Genomic DNA, 18,808 nt, shown 5'->3' with positions numbered 1-18,808 from the left:
GTGCTTATTTTGGGTTTTCTTATTTATCAGCTTCCTAATTTTTAAAAAAAAGGATATTCAGTTCATTAATACTCCCTTTATTTATTCTGCTAAAGTATGTTTATAGGGAAATGATTTTTTTTCTCCTGAGGTCTCTTTAGCTGCATCCCAGAAACTTTGGTATGCTGTTTCATGGTATCATTCTCTTTCACATAATAATTAGTTGTTTCTATGATTTATTCTTTGATCCACTCATTATTTAGGATTCTGCTGTTAAATCTTCATTTGGATTGGAGTCTTTTGTTTGTTCTCCCTGAACTGATTTCTATATTTAGTTGCATTACAGTCTTCAAAAAATGTATTTGACATTTCTGCCTTGTTATGTTTGTTTACAATGTCATTGTACTCTAATTCCTGGTCAATATTTGTAAAAGTGCCATGTGGTCCTGGAAAATACCTTCGATGAAGCAGGATGACTAGTTTCTCTAAGCACTAAATCCCTGAACCTTGTACCCTTTGTAAGGTTCCCATCTCCCTTTGTTTCTTTTCCCTCACAGAAGCATTTATCACTGCTTCTCCTTCCCTCTACATTTCCACCTTTCTTTCCCCTTGTTTCAATCTCTCCTTTTGCCTCTGTGAGAAGATCATAGGTGAAGAGTCATGAAGGGATGCAAGTACTCAGGGATTACATGTCAGGGAGTTTGCTGCTTCCCAGCTGGAACTGTCCAGACCTTCAGTCTCATGAACTAGTCCTAGCAATGGCTCAGCACAGTTAGTAAATCCATATGCATTTATCAAGTCTCTACTATGTGGCAGTCCATGTGCTAAATGCTGGCGATGTAAAGAAAGGCAAAAGATAGTTCCATTCCTCAAAGAGTTCACAATCTAATGGGGAACACAACATACAAACCGCTATATACAAACACGGTTTTTTCAGGATAAAGAGGAAATAATCAAGAGAGGAATACATTAGAATTAAGAGGGATTGGGAAAGGCTTCCTGTAAAAGTTAGGATTTTAGCTGGGACTTAAAGGAGGCTAGGGAAGCCAGAAGGCACAGACACAGAGCATTCTAGGCAGGGGAGGCAGCCAGGGAAACTGTCTAGAGTAGGGAGATGGAGTGTCTGAGAAACAGCAAGGAGGTCAGTGGATTGAACCAAATTGAATAATATGAGGGAAGGAGTCTACAAAATATAAGAAAACTACAAAGGTGGGATAGTGGTGGGGATGGGGTGAGAGAAGAGGGCTGGTTTATGCAGGGCTTTGAATGCCAAACAGAGGATTTTATATTTGATGCTAGAGGTTATAGGGAGACACTGTATTTTAAATTAGTTGCACACCAATTAAAATGAAGTTAAAGCAATTACTAGGAACTATTTTCCCAATTATAAATCAATAAAATTAACAATCTAAAAGAAATGGATGAATATGTACAAATATATAAATTGCCCAGATTGACAGAAGAAGTAGAATACTTCAATAGCTCTTATCTTAAAAAAGAAATTGAACAAGTCATAAATAAGCTCACTAAAGAAAAAATTCCCTGGACCAGATGGATCTACAAGTGAATTCTACCAAACATTTATGGAACAATTAATTCCAGTGCTATATAAACTTGAAAAATAGGTAAAGGAGTCCTACCAAATTCCTTTTGTGATGCAAATAGATGCTGATACCTTAACCAGGGAGAGGAAAAACAGAGAAAGAAAACTATAGATCAATATCCCTAATGAATATTGCTACAAAAATTTTAAATAAAATACTAGCAAGGAGACTACCGTAATATATTGCAAAGATCATACACAATGACTAGTTGGGGTTTATATAAGAAAACTATGAACATAATTGACTAAATCAACAACAAAAACAATATAAATTATTTGATTATATCAATAGATGCATTTTGGCCAGATACAGCACTCATTTCTATTAAAAATGCTAGAAAGCACAGGAAAAAAATGGAACCTTTCTTAAAATGAAAAGTAGAATTTATCTAAAGCCATGAGCAAGCATTATCTGTAATGAGGATTATAGAAATCTTCCCATCTGTATTGGAAATTATACGAACCTTCCCAATAAAATCACTTAAAAGTGGCAAATACATTGGCCACCACCCAAGAGTCTGTAAACAGGTATACATGTTGCAGGGATATTGTACAGGGCCAGTAGAATAGCCCAAGCTACTGTGGCCTACTATGCAGGTTGATAGTTTCTGTGAAGTGTGTAGACTTCCTTTGTTTATACCCAGATTTTGCCACTCTACTTTACTGTTTGTTTTCCACATCAGAGTCACACCACATGCATTACCATAATTGGGGAAGAATCATTTACAATTGTGATCCCCATTCTGCAGGAGCAGTGACAAGAGTGGATTATTTTCATCCTCCTTAGTTGGAATAGTTGCATCTTTTCCATGTAGACTGGGCGCTCCTGGTGGGCCTTCCATTTACCAGTAGAGACTTCATTTGCTTAAACTTCCTTATGAGTTTTAGAGTTACTTAGCATCTACTCGAAGATGGATATCTCTAGTGGTAGGACTATAGGACAATCCCCTGTAAGTCTCTCAGTTTCTACTGGGTTGATAGCAAACTAGGTGTTGCTTTTCAAACTATGCATAGTTTAGCATGACTTTTATTAAGTTTCAAGTCCAGAATTCTAGGGGCCTTCATATTCTGTAGAGTTTTTGCCACATACTCTAATCAGTCCTATCACTGGTGACTGATACTTATGATTCATCGTAGTACTGATTATGAAAAGGTCCTAGTGGCAGGATCTGTTTAACCATTTCTCCTACTTGTTCAAGGGTCTGGTGCTCTTTGGGTGCCCAGGAAAAGAGCACAGAATTCTGGTTCACTTGATAAAAAAGTCTGAGCAAAAGTCCAAAGAGCGGGATGTGTTGCTGCCAATAACCAAATAATCATATATATTTTGGGTCTCTTTTTTGTTCTTGGGAGAGACCATGGATAACATTTTGTTGTCTACCAGCCAAGGGATGTCCCACTGATTTCTAGACCAATGAGCTCCAGGAACTAAACTTTCTTGGCAGGTCCTTGGATTTTATCAGGATTAGTAGCCTAGCTCTCCCCTTTCAAAGTTTTTAGTAGGGTAATTTTTGCCCTCCTAAATTACAGTTTCAACATTGCATCAGGTATTACCTTCTCATAATTGGAATTTACCTATAGTTATATATAATATGTATCCCTTTTAACATGTTAACTTTCTCCATAGGAGTTTGCCACTTATATAGGGACTAGTTGTGGGAAATTCTCTTGGGTAGGATATGAAATCTGCATAGATTCCCACGGACAGTGGGGAGATCTGATCATTCTTCATAGATTCGAACTGTGGATACAGTGTTGGAAATAAGTTCTATTGATAACCCACCTGACAAGGCCACAAAGTCCTACATAACTGAGGGGATAATCTCTTCTCATAACTGAGGGGAGTTCAAGAGAAAAGCATCATTCCATATAGAGACAGCTTTAACAAACCTTACTTCTGTCAATGCGAGACATTCATACCCACAGTGAGACATAATCCACTTAACAAGAACTGTCTGACTTTACCCTCCGGAGATCTCCTTGAAGGCTTCTCTTTCTACATAGGGATAGAGTTGGTAGGAAGTATAGCTAGCCCTCTCTTCAACTTCTTCTTAGGCAGCTAGGTGGCACAGTGAATAGAGCATTCGCCTAGAGTCAGGAAGACCTGAGTTCAAACACAGCCTCGGATATTAGCTATGCGATCCCGGGCAAGTCACTTAATCTCTGTATGCCTTGGTTTCCTCACCTGTAAAATGGGGATGATGATAGCACCTAGCTCACAGGATCAAATGAGATCATAATTATAAACTCTTAGCACAATGTCTGGCACATAGTAAGCACTATATAAATGTTAGCTAACATTTATTCTTGAATTAGGTGGAATAGTGTACTCCTTTCCATGGCTAGTTTATGACTCCATCATGTACCTGAGCTGATGTGTTTGGTGCAAGATTGATCAGTTATGTCATTCCATTTGCATTCCTTCATCTTCTTTGGTGGGCAGACAGATGAATAACATATAGTTGCTGATTTTTCAGTTCAGCTATTATGTGGGCTCACAGGGATGCTCCCCTGTAATGGTAATTTAAATGGGAAGATCTTTTCCATTCATTAATAGACCTGTGTGACCTGTTTAAATCACATGGAATCCTAAGTCACATATGGTGAGAGGAGTTTGATGAATGGGTAGAGCAGGAAGAGTGGAACAGTAAGAGGTGGAAGCAGAGCAGAGCTAAAAGGAAACTGGTCAAAGAACAATGAGACTGGAAGGATACAGGCAAGCCTACAGATTTCTGTCAGTGAGAGAAGGGCATTTTGTTTAAGGGAGCCTGTTTGTGATTTGTTTAAAGGAGCTGGTTTGTGGGAAGCTTAACAGAGAAAAAGCTTGGGGCTAGTGTTGCCCCCTGTGTTGTTATTGCGTATAGACTGCCAAGAATACCCCAAATGGTTTAACAAAAAGTTGGACACAACTGAACAACGACAAAAGGTTTGACTTTGCTATATGCCTTAACTTTCTTACCATCATTTACTTAAGGTCATGTAAAAGTCAACAGCCAGAGTCTACAAAATCAAATTTATTAACTATAGATTTGTTGTTAACCAGCTAGTTTCTAGTTTTACTTGATACAGATATTCCATTTATTACCATATATTCTTTGGTCTATAAATCTATATCTTCTTTCATTTGCTGTTTGAAATTCCATTGTACTTTTTCTGTTTATGTGACCAAAACTTATGTAAGGTTGCTAAGACTGATGCTCAGGGCTCATTGAATTTTGTTATTGTTGTTGAGCAATGTCTTTCATTTAACTGTAATAAACTGCATTTTTTCCCCCTATTTCTGCATCAGTGACTGTATGATTTTCAGTAGTCCCTAATCAATGGATCCTGGGAGAGTTTCTGCCAAAATTAATTTCTAACTCTAAATGTTCTCGACAATCTTTAGGGCCTTATGCTGGACATCTAACACTTTCTAGTAATTAGAACATACCATTTTTGTAGCTATAGAATCAAATATATAAATTTGAGTAATATGAGAGATTTGTTCCCCCTCCCCCATCCCAGGCAATAATAAAATAGATCTCTCTCTCTCTCTCTCTCTCTCTCTCTCTCTCTCTCTCTCTCTCTTTCTCTCTCTCTCTTTGTTTCTCTCTCTCTAACATAACTGGGGCAAAAAATTTCATAAATCATGGTTTTTCAAACCTCATCTAAAATGTTTTCTCCTTTCTACCTCTCCAATGCTCTCGCCCTCTGCTATTGACTTTATGATGGAATGCTTTAATTTACACCCCACATAATGTCCTTACAACACTATTTTCTGTAATTTATACAGCAGGCAGTCCACTCACATTATTTCATTCTAGAAAGCACTTTGGATAGCAGTTCATATGAAAGATACTATATAAAATGAAGTTGTATCACAAACCACATTATTATGATTTGTCTTACTTTGCCACTGCTTCATCTTACAGAGTTGTCTGATATTTGACGTTGGGCTGAAATTTAAGTGGAAATAATATTTTCAGTGGATACTCATGTATTACTTATTTAATCTTCTGCCAGAATAATTCACTGTTGCATTTTTAGTTTGCAATATATTAAAAATAAACCAACAGATTTCTACCTCCTTTCATCAACAAAATATTGTAATGTTTGAAAAAAACTTCACCTTAGAAGTAATGTTTCATGGTCCAAATTAATAAACTCATTTGGCTCTTATATGTAAAGAAAAACCATAGCCAGGATGCAATTATTTGGGAGTTTATTATTCAGGTTCTTTGACTTCCTCAATTTGCCTCCTGATTCCCCTCCTAAAAACCCTTTCTGCTTTTAGTAAGTTCTTGTTGGAACCTCCATTTTGGGGAAGGGTCCCAAGGCAACTTTAGCACCCAGTCCCTGGGCAGGAATTTCCTTTCCACTTCCCCTTTGCCTCTCACTCTTCTTCCTGTGTTATTTTCATCCATTAGAATGTAAATGACTTGAGAATAAGTACTATTTTTTGCTTGTATTTGTACCTCAGTGCTTAGTACAGTGCCTGGAATATAATAAATAAATTAATACTCATTGACTAACTAATGTGTATATTTCAAATACTTTTAGGACTTCCAGGAAGTTGGTTGTGAAGGAGAGAAGAAATGAAATTCAAACCAGTAAATAGCATTAGGATTTTAGAGCTATGATTATATATTTTTTTAATAAGTTGATTGGGGAAAGGAGTTAAATATATTGAGGAAAATAAAGTTAGAGACTTATTTGTGGATTTCAGTATACACGTTAATCCTGTCTACTCTTTTTTTGGCTTGAATCTGGGATTTCATTAGTGTAGGGAAAGCCTGGGGTGAGAATTTTCCCTATACCGATGCAGATCAACAATTGTCTTTGAGACAAATAGCTTTGGCAGTTGCTGAAGGCAGGTAGAATCAAGACGGTGGAGTTACAAGAAACGTTTGTCCTTACCTCAGCTAGCATACTTCCTGTACGGAAAGTCAAAAAATCACAATGAGTCATTTTTCCAGCCTAAAACAGCTTGGGGAGAAAGACAGATAGGTCTACAGAGACTGGGCCAGGGGACTGGCCAGAAATGTGTCTGAAAGCAACGATGGGTGTGCAGAGGCGTCTATGAGGAAGCATTGCAATACTAAGAGACAGAAAGGGGCCCAGACAGAGCACCAATATAGGAAGTCTCAGGTCTTAAAGAGATCCCAGAGGATCTCTGAACCAACACTGGGAGCAGGAATGACTGAGTGAGCATGGGCCTACCTGACTACTGAGCAACGGAAAAGTTGAGAAATGTAGCTGTGCGACTCTGAGCCCAGAAGCAGAGTGGTGATTTAGTTTTAACATTTAGCCTAGTGTATAAACCTGGTGTGGAATAACCAGGGCAGACCAAAGAGGAGCTGGCAGTTCAGTGTCTCTGAACCTGAAAAATACCCTGCAGGATTGAGTCTAGCAGCAGCATACTGAAACTCAGACATACACAAATGACCACAACCTGGATCAGGAATTATAGAACTCTAACGAAGAAGGCAGTGGACAAACTTCTCCCTAGATCACATGGCTTTGGGAACACTAAAAGTAAGAGGGCCGTCCCCAGCCCAGACTGAAATGAAAAAGCCCAGATACATAAAAGGACTGAAAGTCAGGCTAAACAACTTAGTCCCACCCTCCCCCAAAGTATGCGTAACCCAGCACTAACATAAATTCCAGTAACAAGAACGAGACTGAAAGAATGAGTAAATGGAAAAGAACTTGACGTTAAAGAGCTACTCTGGTGACAGGAAAAATCAGGACACAAAAGATAAAGACTTGAAAAAAATCTACAAGCAAAGCCTTCAATTAAAAAATGTAGATTGGACACAAGACTGATGCAACAAAATTTCCTAGAAGAATGAAAGAGAGTAAAAGAAAAGATTTTAAAAACCAAATGATAGTAAAGGAAAAAATGGGAAAAGAAATGGAAGCCATGGTAGAAAGATATGAAAAGAGATTTAGCAACTGGGTTAAAGAAGCCATTGCTTAAGAAAATAACTCCTTGAAAATTAGAATTGACTAAATGGAAGCTAATGATGCCTTGAGAAATTAAGAAATAATGAAACACAGACAGAAAACTTAAAAAATAGAAGAAAATGTGAAATACATCTTAGGCAAAATGAAATATCAAGATGTTTCAACTAGGTATGATAGGAAGGACACGAAGTCTTTTTAGTCTCAGTCATATCCTCTGTGGTATATATGAAATAAGGAAGTTCATTGCAATTGGGAAGTTTACACTTAGCAGCTTAGACTGACCTGGAAAACAGATCTGGGAAAGATAATATTAGGATTATTGGACTACCAGGAGGCTATAAACAACAAAAAGAGCCTAGACAGCTTATTTCTAGGAATAATGAAACTATCCATCTATCTTAGAACTAGAGGGCAGAATAGAAAATTGAAAGTATCTCCCAGTCACTTTCTGAAAGAAATACTCAAATGAAAACTCCCAAGAGTATTATGGCCAAAATCCAGAGCTCTCTGGGCAAGGAAAAAATATTGCAAGTAGCCAGAAAGAAAAAAAATCAAACTGAAGAAAAAAAATCAAACTGAAGATCTAGTCAGAATCACACAAAATTTAGTATCCATCACTATAAAAGAACAAAAAGGAGGGCTTGCAACATGGTATTTCAGAAGGCAAAGTATCTAGGATTACAAAAAAGAATAATTTACCTAGCAAAATGGAATATAATCCTACAAGGGAAAATGAATTGTTAAAGAAATAGAAAACTTCCAAGCATTCCTCATGAAAAGACCAGAGCTGACTAGAAAATAGGACTTGCAAACATGGTACTGAAGACAAGTGTGAAACGGGAAACTTAAGTGAGAACTCATAAGAGACTAAACGATGTTAAACTGTTTACATTCTTATATGGAGAGAAGATATGTTTAACCCCTCAGAATTTTATCATCAAGGGATCTAATTTGATTCTATTATTTCTGGCTGATTTCAAAAGGAGATTGGAAAGGTGGGGAAGAGGAATGTACTGGGAGGAGAGGGGAAAGAAGAGGAAGAATGGGGGAAATTATCTCACATGCATGGGTCACAGAAAGAAGGATTAATACAACAGAGGGGATAGTGAGGGAGGGGAGTGAGCAACAATTGGACCACACTGTCATCTGAACTGGCTCAAGGAGGGAAGAATACATATACACACAGTTGGGTATAGAAATTCATCTTACCCAACAGGGAATTAGTAGAGAAAACGGCTAAGAGGAAGAGCGGTGACAGTAAGAGAGAAGGTAGATGAAGAGAAACAATGGTCAGACGTAAAACAGACTCTCTCTCTCTCTCCGCACATATATGTATGTATATATGTATATATATCATTTTTCCCAATTACATGTAAAAGCAATTTTTGATATTCATTTATTAAAAATTTGAATTCCAAATTCTCTCTCTCTCTCCCTGACCCCTTCATTGAGAAGGCAAGAAAGCTGATATAGGTTTTATGTGTGCAGTCATGCAAAACATATTTCCATATTAGTAATGTTGTAAAATAAAGCAAGATCCACCCACCCCCCCCCAAAAAAACAACCCAAGAAAAACAGTGTTTTTTTTTTTAAAGTATTCATTGATCTGCATTTAGACTTCAGTAGTTCTTTCTCTGGAAATGGATAGCATTTTCCATGATAAGTCCTTTCTGAATTGTCTTGGTTCACTGTATTGCTGAGAATAGCTAAGTCATTCACAGTGAAACATTGAACAATATTGCTATTACTATGTACAACATTCTAGTTCTGCTCATTTCACTTTGCATCGTTTCATGTAAGTCTTTCTAGATTTTTCTCAGAGTATCTTGTTCATCATTTTTTATAGTACAGTATTATTCTATCACAATCATATACTATAATTTGTTTAGCCATTTCCCAATTGATGGGCTCAGTTTACAATTCTTTGCCACCTCTGAAAGAGATGCCATAAATATTTTCATATATATATATATAGACCCTTTTGCTTTGTGTGTGTGTTTTTTTATCTCTTTGGGATACAAACCTAACTGTGTATTGGTTGGACAAAGGGTATGTATAATTTTATAGCCCTTTAGATAAAGTTCCAAATTGTTTTCCAGAATGTTTGAATCAGCTCACAACTCCATCAACAATGCATTAGTGTCCCAATTTTCCCACATCCACTCCAACATTTATCACTTTCCTTTTCTGTCATACTGGATGATCTGATAGATGTGAGGTAGGTAGCACCTCAGAGTTGTTTTAATTTGGATTTCTTTAAATGACAGTGATTTAGAATATTTTTTCATATGACTGTAGATAGCTTCAATTATATTTTATGTAAAAATTACATATTCTTTGACCATTTATCAGTTGGAAAATGACTTGTATTCTTTTAATTTGACTCAGTTATCTATATATTTGAGAAATGAGGCCTTTATAAGAGAAACTTGCCATAAATTTTTTTCACAGTTTTTTTCATGGTGTATTTTCCACCATCCTATTTTCCCTACTACTTATACTACTCTCTTTCCTTTCACCCTGTCCAGCCTCAAAAGTGTTTTGCTTCTGACTACCACTTTCCCCAATACGCCTTCCCTTCTATCACCCCACCCACCTCACCACTTCTCTCATCCTTTTCCCACTACTTTTCTGTAGGGTAAGATAGCTTTCTATGCTCAAATGAGTTATTCTCTCTTTAAGCCAATTCCAGTTGGCTCCCCCTCTCATATTTCCCCTCCATTATAAAAGCTCTTTTGTACCTCTTTTATGTGAGATAATTTGCCCCATGCTACCTCTCCCCTTTCCCTTCTCCCAATTATATCATCTTCCCATGTAGGAATGTAAAGAATTTAACTTAATTGGATCCTTGTGATTTTGCTTTCCTATTTATCTTTTTAAACTTCTTTAAGTCTTATATTTGAAAGTCAAAATTTCAGTCTAGCTCTGATTTTTTCATCAAGAATGTTTGAAACTCCTGTATTGCTTTAAATGTCCATTTTTACTCCTGGAGGATTATACTCAGTTTTATTGGGTTCTTGATCATAGTGCTAGCTCTTTTGCCTTCCAGAGCACCATATTCCAAGCTCTCTGATCCTTTAATATAAAAGCTGCTAAATCTTATGTTGTTGTTGCTTTGTGTTCATCCTTCATTCTGGAAGAGTATCAGTGACACCATGAGGGTGATGTCTTGACTTGCTCATGAATTGGATTTAAAAGAGGCAGAGCTATACAAAGTTGGCAGCTTTGCCCTCTCCTCCAGAGTCTTTGAAGTCTATAAGTTTTCAGTTCTTCCAAGGTGGTGTGACCTAAGGAAAGGTGTATTTACTACTCTTCTGGCCTATGCTCTGGTCTATGAGTGACCACAGGCATTCTTTTCTGCCTTGGGACTGTGATCAGGGTCCCTGTGACTACCAGTTCTAGCACACTAGTGCTCCTCCTCACCCTTGAATTGTGACTTTAGGACTATGACAGGATCAGTGGGCAATGCAACAGAATCCAGCACCCAGTGCCAGTTATGGAGTCCTAGCAGAACTGTCCCCAGCTCCGCCAGTGTCCTAACTTCTTCATATATGCCTCACTGCTCACTAGAACAACAGGTGTATCCATGAAACTCACAGTTCTCACAGAAACAGCAGGTGTGGGAACCCAATCAGTGCCTCTACCCAGCCATGATCTCTAGAGCCATTTCCATAGAAACAGGTATGTTCTTGTAGTTAATCACAATCACATCATTCATCTAGCCCAAGATAAGACCACAATACCTAACTATCTATTTTGACACAATAGTGAACCAACTGAAGGGTAGCATAGCCAGAATGTTTAATCTTCAAGGCATACATGGGATCCTACTTCCATTACTTAATCCCTTAACAAACTCCTCCTGTCTTTTTAATACTAATCATATTCCTACATTCTATATAAATTTCTGTTATGTAATTGCAATTTTTCCCTATAAAAATCCATCTTGTCTTCTCTGAAGTTGCTGGTTCCTCTTGGAACTTAGACTGCTTCATGAAAGACATCAATTTCAATAAATGCCTATACTTGGATTGGAAGTGGTCTGACTCTGAATTCTTTGACACAGTTCCACCACAATACATCCTGGAACCTCAACACCAGCAAAAGAACCTCTGTAATCTCCTTCCAAGAAGATACTGTCTGTGGGCTTACCCTTACCCCTTACCATGTGTGGGCTGAGAGCTCTGGAAGCTGCTGACACCGGTTCATTAGCCCACAAGGTCTGCTGCTGCCTTGTCAGGTGTTGCCTATGCTGGGATATGTCTCACCATAGTATGACAGATCTTTCCTGTTGGCCTTCTAGGTTGTCTTGGGCTAGAAAATTGTTTCACCTGATCCTTTTGTGGGTTTTGCTATTCCAGAATTCATTTTGAGGAGTTATTTAAAGTTGTCTGAAGGGGAATTTGGGAGATCTCAGGTGAGAGCCTTTTCTCCTCCATTTGGCTCTGCTCCACCCACCCCTCCCCATAAAAAACCCCAGACTCTTAAAGAAAGATCAGGGAAAAAAGAGAAAAAAAAGTATAAGAGAACAGGATGGAGGGACATAGTTAGCAATCATAACTGTAAATCTGAATGAGATGGGCTCACCCATAATATTGAAAAGGGTAGCAGAATGGATATGCTATTTCTAAGAAATGCACTTAAAACAGAAAATATACACAGAATTAAAATAATAGACTGGAGTAGATGCTATTATGCTTAACCAAGTAAAAAATGCAGGAATAGCATCATGATTTTAGATACAACAAAAGCTAAGATAGGCCTAATTAATAGGGATAAACAAAGAAAAACATATTTTGCTAAAAATGCCATAGACAATGAATCAATTTCAATAGCAAACATATATGCACCAAATGGAGCATCTAAATTCTTAAAGAAAAGTTAAATAAGTTCCTGAAAGAAATGGACAATAAAACTACACTAATGGGGGACTTAAATTTATTCCTTTCAGACCTTGATAAATCTAACCAAAAGATAAACAAGAAAGAAGGTAAGGAGATAAAACAGAATTTCAGAAAAGTTAGAGTTGATACACCTATGGAGAATACTGAATGGAAATAGAAAGGAATTAATCCGTTATACATAGCTTCTTCATAAAATTGACCATGGAATAAAAGCAACTGCCGAAAACGAGAAATATTAAGTGCAGCTTTTTCTAGCTATGAGAAAAAGAAATAAATTAAAATTTGTTAATAAAAATTAATAAAATCAATAGCAAATTTTATTTTTGTTAAATACAAATTACATTTAAAAAGGTCCCTTGAAGCATAGATCAAAAATTAATTGGATATTAAATTAACTATATCCTAATGAATGGTTAGGTCAAAGAACAAATCATAGAAACAATCAATAATGATGACAATGAGACAACATAACATTTTTAAGGTGTAGCTAAAGCAGTAGTTGGGGAAAAATTTATATTTCAAAGTGCTTACATAAGTAAGAGAGAGCAGATCATACAACTAAAAATAACCCTAGAAGGCAAATTTAAAATCCCCATTTAAACACCAAAATAGAAATTCTGACAATCAAAGGAAAAAGTTAGCAAACTTGAAAACAAAAAAACAGTGGAATTAAATAAAACTAGAAGTTGTTTATTTTTTGGGAGTGGTGGAGGAAGATAAAGCATTGGCTAATTTGATTGTTTTACAAAAGAAGAAAACCAAATTATCAATATCAAACATGAAAAATAAATTCACAACCAGTAAAGAAGAAATAAAGGCAATTATTTGGAATTACTTCACCCAACTAATACCAATAAAACTGACAATATAAATGAAATTGTTGAACATTTATAAAATATGTAATCATCCAGATTAAGACAATAGGAAAAAATACTTAAATAATCCTATCTTAGAAAATGAAATTGAACAAGCCATAAATTAACTCCTAAAGGGGAAAAAGACCAGGATGAGATAGATTTATAAGAAAATTCTACCACATGTCTAAAGAACAATGAACTCTAATATTATGTAATTTTTAAAAAAATATGTAAAGAAGGAAACCTGCCAAATTACTTCTACAACACACATGTACACTTGATACCCAAACCGGTGGGAGTAAAAACAGATAAAGAAAACTATAGACCAATTTCCCCAATGAATAATGAGGCAAAAATTAAAAATAAAACACAAGCAAGAAAATTACAGTAATATATCATAAAGATTATACATTTATGACTAGGCTAGAGTTATATCAAGAATACCAAGACTGATTCAATATTCAGAAAACTGTAAGCATAATTGACCATATGGATTAAAAAAAGGAAACAAAATCAATTCATTATTTCAACTGATGTAGAAAAAAACTTTTCAAAAAAACATTTATTTTTGTTTTTAAAACAGTACTAGAAAGCATAGGAATATCCTCAATATCTATCCAAAATCAAGAGAAAGCATCACCTATAATAGAAATAAGCTAGAAGTCTTTCCAGTTATATCAGAGGTGAAGGAAGCTTGTCCATTTTAATTTAATATTGTCCTTGACATTCTTGCTTATAGCAATGACAAGAAAAAGATGTTAAAGGAATAAGCATAGGCAAAGAAGAAACAAGACAATTACTTTTTGCACCCAATTTCGTGATTTACTTAGAGAACCCTTGAGAATCAACTAAAAAACCTGTTCAAGGTGAAATGAACTAGAACAGCTTTGGTGGAGGAGGCAGCATGGTGACCTATCCACCTTTGTATAGCTGCATAGTAGAGACAGAGATGGAGGTGGGGGAGAGGGGGCACAGAGAGAGGGAGAGAAATCTGACTTTGCAAAAGGGGGCCTCTCCAGGGGACTTGGTAGAAGCACCCTGAATACTGAACTATTGACTAAAACATCCACCCTATGGAAATATGAAAACAAGTTAGGTATTCATATAGAATGAATTTGGAAGTGAATTCTTAACAATGCATGCTTCAATTTTTGGACACTATGAATGAATATAAATACAAGCCAATTGTTCCTTGCTCAGGATTTGTCGGAAAGTCTACCCTGACTGTACAGTTTTTTCAAGAAATATTTGTTGAAAAATATGACCCTACAATAGATGATTCATATAGAAAGCAATCAGAAGCAGATACTCAACAATGGATGTTTGAAACCTTGTGCAGTACAGGCACACTTCCTTTAATAATGAGTTGTAAGAAAAGTGCAAGGAAAGAACCTTGCAAGAAAAGGGAACAATTGTGTATTCTTAAAATCTGCTAAATCAAAGACAAACTTAATGAGATCTTTTGTGACCTAATCTAGTAAATTAATAGAAAATCTATACTACCCAAGAAGACATATAAAAAGTCATCGTGTTAATTGTTTTAATATATTGATGCATTGTAGCTTTGAACCACGTGCGAAGAATTGCTGCCCAATTCAAAAGAACCACCAATGTTCTTTGTTAAACCTAAGAACATCTTAAACAGACTTTCCTTGTGGTGGTACTCTTTCATAAGTGGATGAAAGTTACCATATTAGTTTGTTTATTCTAATCACTTTGTATGAGAGATTTTCATGCGAGAGTTTTATATATAATAGTCTGAATATGTAACCAGTAAAACCAGAGGCTACAAACAGTATCATCACAGTGTTCATCCACCAATGTTGTACAAGTAGAAAATAGTGTATTATATACTTTTAACAGGCCTCATGCTTTTTATTGGAGAGAAAATCCTAAAGGCACCATTTATTTTAGCATAATAAAAGAAAGTCCAAAGAACTTTGATGTAGACATTCCAGATATTTATACTTTTAAAAAGAAATATAAAATCAACACGAGTGTATAAAATGTTCTGATTAGCACAGTTACATAACTTTAAAATGTATTTTTGAAAAAAAAACATGTGGAAATAGTAATCCTGTCTTTAAAAATTAGACTTCTCGATACGTCTTAGATTAAAAAATACAGCCTTTAATATCTGTTGGGAAGAAAATGTCCAGACATTTCAATCTTCTATTATATGGCTTCCTTTCTAACTTACATAAAGGAAAATGTTTGAAGTCATATATGCAGTTGGGGTGGTGGTGTCTACAACAAAATGCATATATTTTCAGATGCTCTTTTAATGATTTAACACATTTTGTAATGAATTTGTAGACTTCTGCCACTATAGCTTCTCATTGTGGATCCTTTGCTTGCTCATACATAAATGTACTTGCAATACCAAATATACAGGTTGAATTTTTTGCCTGTTAGTGATTGTTTACCACGTATAATGGTTGGTTGTAATGTTAAATGATGGACGAGTACTATGGGTGTGAATGTGGGAAGTAATTTTAATCATGTGTATTTGGTCACAGGATCCATGTTGCTTAAATTATTAAATTATCTTTTTGCTGATTTAATAATTCCTTGTTACTTAATATACATTTAATGTCTAGGTATAAAGATTATATGTATCTATATCAATACACATATACATATGTGTGTATGTGTGTCCTAAAGGGAACCGCAGTACTTAACCTGACCAAACTAATATTGCAGTTACTCTGAGGTGACCAGATATAAACTAAAAATCTTAGTTAAAATGGCAAAATTTTGTGTAACTTAGCATTAGAAGTTTGTTATATTTGGATTGCTATGCAAGGGCTTTCATTATAATTATGTTCCTCTTGAATGTTTTCTGTTATGTCTAACAGTGCTAGTAAATAAATATGTGTTTAACTTTCTTTTTCAATGAAATCTTTTGGCGGTTTCTTTGCTTTTTTTTAAAATAGTATTTTATTTTTTCCCCAGTTACATGTGAAGAAAATTTTTAGCATTCATTTTGACAAGATTTTGAATTCCAAATTTTTCTCCTTTCCTCCCCTCCCCTCTTCTATAAATGGTAGGCAATTTGATATAGTTTATACATGTGCTACAATGTAAAAAAAATATTTCCATAGTAGTCACAGTTGTAAAAGAAGAAACATCAAAAGGAAGAAAAATCACAAGAAAGAATAAAATAAATGAACATATATTCTTTGTTCTGCATTCAAAGTCCATCAATTCTTTTCTGGTTATGGATAACATTTTCCTTTGTGAGTCCTTTGTACCTGTCTTGGATCATTGTGTTACTGAGAAGAGATAAATCATAGATAGTTGATCACAATGTTGCTGATAATGTGTACAGTATTTCCCCTGGTTCTGCTCATTTCATTTTGCATCAGTTTATACAAGTCTTTGCAGGTTTTTCTGTAATCTGCCTGCTCATCATTTCTTATTGTACAATAGTATTCTGTTACATTCATATACCACAATTTGTTCAAATATTCCCGAACTGACACGCATCCCCTCAGTTTCCAATATTTTACCACCACAGAAAGGGTTATTTCATATATATTTTCACAAATAGGTCCTTTTCTCTTTTTTTATGATCTCTTTGGGATATAGACTTAGTGGGGTCCAAGGATATGTACAGTTTGGTTGCTCTTTGGGCATAGTTCCAAATTGCTCTCCAGAATGGTTGGATCAGTTCACAATTCCACCAAAAGTGCATCAATAGTCCAATTTTCCCATATCTTTTCCAACACTTAGCATTTTTCTTTTCTGTCATATTGGTCAATCTCATGGGTGTGAAATGGTACCTCAAAGTTGCTTTAATTTACATTTCACTAATTAAAAGTGATTTAGATTACTTTTTTATATGCCTATACCTAGCTTTGATTTCTTCATCTGAAAATTGCTGTTCATGTCCTTTGACTGTCAGTTGGGGAGTGACTTGTATTCTTACAAATTTGACTCAGGTCTCTATATATCTGAGAAATGAGACCTTTTTCAGAGATACGAGCTATTGTGATTGTTTTCTGCATTCTGCTTTCCTTCTAATCTTGGTTGTATTGGTTTTGTTTGTACAAAAGCCTTTTAATTTAACACAATCAAATTATCTATTTTACATTTTATAATGCTCCCTATCTTTTTTTTTTTGGTCATGAATTCTTCTTTTTGCCATAGATCTGACAGACCATTCCTTGCTCTTGTAATTTGCTTATGGTGTCACCATTTATGTCTGAATCATGCCAAAGCTCTGTCATATCTAACTTTTCTAGTATCCTCTTTACCTTCTAAGTCTCTTTCTCAATTATTTTTTGGTTGGATTTATAGAGTTCTGAGAGGCGACAGCTGAGTTTCCCCACTAGTATAGTTTTGCTGTCCATTTATTCCTATAACTCACTTCCCTTCTCCTTTAAGAATTTGGATGCTATACCATTTGGTTCATATATGTTTAGTATTGAAATTACTTCAATGTCTATAATACCTTTTAACAACATGTTTCCTTCTTATCTCTTAATTTGATCTACTTTTTGCTTTTATTTTGAGATCAGGATTGCTACTCTTGTTTTTTTTAACTTCAGCTGAACCATAATGAATTTTGCTACAGGCTCTTACCTTTACTCCATGTGTGTCTCTCTGTTTCAAGTGCGTTTCTTGTAAATAACATGTTGAAGGATTCTGTTTTTTGATCCACTTTGTTATCTAATTCCATTTTATGGGAGAGTTCATCCCATTCATATTACAGTTGTGATTTCTACTTGTATATTTCCCTCCATCCTATTCTTCCTTCTATCTGTCCTCTTTCTCCTTTCACTCTTACCCTCCTCACCAGTGTTTTGTTTCTTTCTACCACCTTCCCCTACCCTCTCTTCTGTCAGTTCCCAGCCCCGTTTTACTTTATCTCCTCCCCTCCTACTTCCCTTAAAAGTAAGATAGAATTCTGTATTCAGTGGATTGTATATGATTGCCTCTTTGAGCCAATACTGATGAAAGTGATGCTCATCCCCCACCCTCCCATCTTCCTGTAATAGGAATTTTGTACTTCTTCATGTGAAATAATTTACCTTATTCTACCTCTCCCTTCTGCACCCATGGTTCTCCTCTTTCCCATCCCTTATTTTTTTATGTCACTCATCAAATTCACCTTATACCCATACCCTCTTTCTATGTATATTCCTTCTAGCTGTACTAATAGTGATACAATGAATTACAAGTATCATCTTCCTGTGTTAGGATGTAAATAGTTTAGCTCCACTGAATCCCTTATGTTTTCTTTTCCTTTTTAACCTATTTTTATCTGTCATGGGTCTTGATATTGGAGGTCAAACTTTTGGTTTAGTTCTGGTCTTCTTATGAAAGCTTGAAATTCTTCTATTTAACTGAATGACCACTTTTCTCCCCTGTGATGCTTTATACTTAATTTTGCTGGGTAAGTGATTCTTGATTGTAGTCCTACCTTTGCTTTCTGGAATATCATGTCCTATGGCCTCCAATCCTTTAATGTTGCTGCTGCCAATTCCTTTGTAATTCTGATTATGACTCCCTGATAT

The 18,808-nt window shown here is 35.7% G+C and overlaps 1 pseudogene; it reads left to right on the top strand.

Moving 5' to 3' along the window:
* Positions 1-14,446: 14,446 nt before the first annotated feature.
* LOC140531643 (ras-related protein Rap-1b-like) lies at positions 14,447-14,821 on the top strand (annotated as a pseudogene).
* Positions 14,822-18,808: the final 3,987 nt, after the last annotated feature.

Source organism: Notamacropus eugenii, chromosome 3 (genome assembly GCF_028372415.1).
Source record: "Notamacropus eugenii isolate mMacEug1 chromosome 3, mMacEug1.pri_v2, whole genome shotgun sequence".
Classification (NCBI taxonomy): Eukaryota; Metazoa; Chordata; class Mammalia; order Diprotodontia; family Macropodidae; genus Notamacropus; species Notamacropus eugenii.
Note: the sequence above shows the minus strand (reverse complement) of the source record. Positions and strands in the feature narration are given on the sequence as shown.